Source organism: Wasmannia auropunctata, unplaced genomic scaffold (assembly GCF_000956235.1).
Source record: "Wasmannia auropunctata unplaced genomic scaffold, wasmannia.A_1.0 LD333492.1, whole genome shotgun sequence".
In the NCBI taxonomy this organism is placed as follows: Eukaryota; Metazoa; Arthropoda; class Insecta; order Hymenoptera; family Formicidae; genus Wasmannia; species Wasmannia auropunctata.
The window spans coordinates 1-1,785 of NW_012029398.1; the positions used below are offsets into that span (position 1 = coordinate 1).

General features: G+C 28.0%; 1 long non-coding RNA gene across 1 annotated transcript; it reads left to right on the forward strand.

Moving 5' to 3' along the window:
* The first annotated feature begins 74 nt into the window (after nucleotides 1-74).
* On the forward strand, nucleotides 75-831 carry LOC105459929. Its single transcript, XR_975742.1, has 2 exons — nucleotides 75-320; nucleotides 482-831. It is a non-coding gene; the product is annotated as an uncharacterized LOC105459929 (long non-coding RNA).
* Nucleotides 832-1,785: the final 954 nt, after the last annotated feature.

Here is a 1,785-nt window from a genome sequence, read left to right on the forward strand (position 1 = left end):
CCGTGATCAAAATGCAACTTTGATCAGTGATTCGAATGTCACGTTTTGCACACGCGATCACACTTCAAATCGGATGTTATACTGCTTCCTAGGCTCTATTACCTACAATTCTGAGTCACTTTCCGGCTGGCAGCTCGATCAAAACACTGGTGCACTACTTGCAGGAAGTCCAATCAGGTAAATTTTGCCAATTCGATTACGGGCCCGAGAAGAATCAGTTAATCTACAATGCATCGAAACCGCCGGAATATAATTTAGCGAACATTACCGTGCCGATTGCGTTATTCTATGCCGACAACGATTGGATTGTCAGTAGTCTGGTAGGTAGCAAGAAAACGCGTTTACATCGAAGAAACACGTACGTGAGACATACATTTATATTAAGGATTAATTCTCATTAATGTTGTAAATTACACTTTATACGCAGAGTCATACAAAAAAAATAAGTTAACGCATGATAACTCGTGATTATTTTTTCAAGGACGTGATGAAACTTCGTAGCATGTTACCCAATGTTTTGGACTTGTACAGAGTACCGTTTCCTAAGTTCAATCATCTTGATTTCATTTGGGCGAAGGACGCGCTTGAGCTCGTGTACAAGAGACTGCTCAAGATCATCAAATTTGGAAATTCAGATAATAAAGATAAGAAATGAATGGGATATTAAATCTTTGCGACCACGGCCATAAATTGAAAGTAATTTTTAGCTTGTAGTATCTCGAAATAATTTGTGCGTAGGTAAATTAAAATGTGCTATTTTGGCTCTTTCATCGTTTGAATTTCGATTACAAGAGGATTATAATTCAAGCAAAGATTTACAAAAAATTCTAATTTTATCATGAATACTTTCTATTTATCTTATTATTAATGTGATATTTTTGTTAAATAAAATTGATAGTTTTAAAACGATAAAACTAAATTGTTATAAAATGAATTTTTTACTATTGTAAGATAGTATACATTTTTTTATACATTTAATTAAATAGAATAAGATTAGGAATTTGTTAGAGAAGAATCAGAAATTTTGTGAATAAATTGTTACAAGATATATATGTAAAAAAATTTATGTAGGGATTTTCGCGCAATGTAAGCTTGGATAATATTTTATGTTATTAATAATTAAATAAAGAAGAATAACTAATAAAAGAAGTCATAAAATAGAGAAAAAAATGTCTTCATTTAATATCATTACTAATCCTTAATATACTATCCTTAATATGCTATAGTAATTATTAAATTAAATAATTTATTATTAATATAATATCAATAATACATATTAATGTTTTCGAAAATATTAATTTTTCATTATTATTTTTAATCTTATATTAGATTATATCTGTAAAATTTAATAACTTGGAGAACTTTTAAATATATATACTCGGACAAAAATCTTTAAATAATACTGATGCAATGCATAAAAATTGGCAAACTACTTTTATCAACTTTACATCAAAACCAAATTTATAATTTGCATGGAATAAGTAGCAAATGACTTTCATAGAAGAATCAATAATCGCCAATATCTATTTTGGATATTGATATATAATAACATATTATCAGAATTTAAATTATAAAGAAAAAGATTTATTTTTTTACATTAATGAGACGTTTCTTCATACAATAATAAAAAGTATTCTTAAACGTTAATATGTAATTATCTTGAAATGTTTTAGGCGATAGTACAGACGGTACAGGTGAGTAAAATGTGAAGAAATAGTAGTTTGTTTGGCAATGTTCATATTTATATTTGAAATCTTAAGCAACAGTAAAATGTATACACCTAGT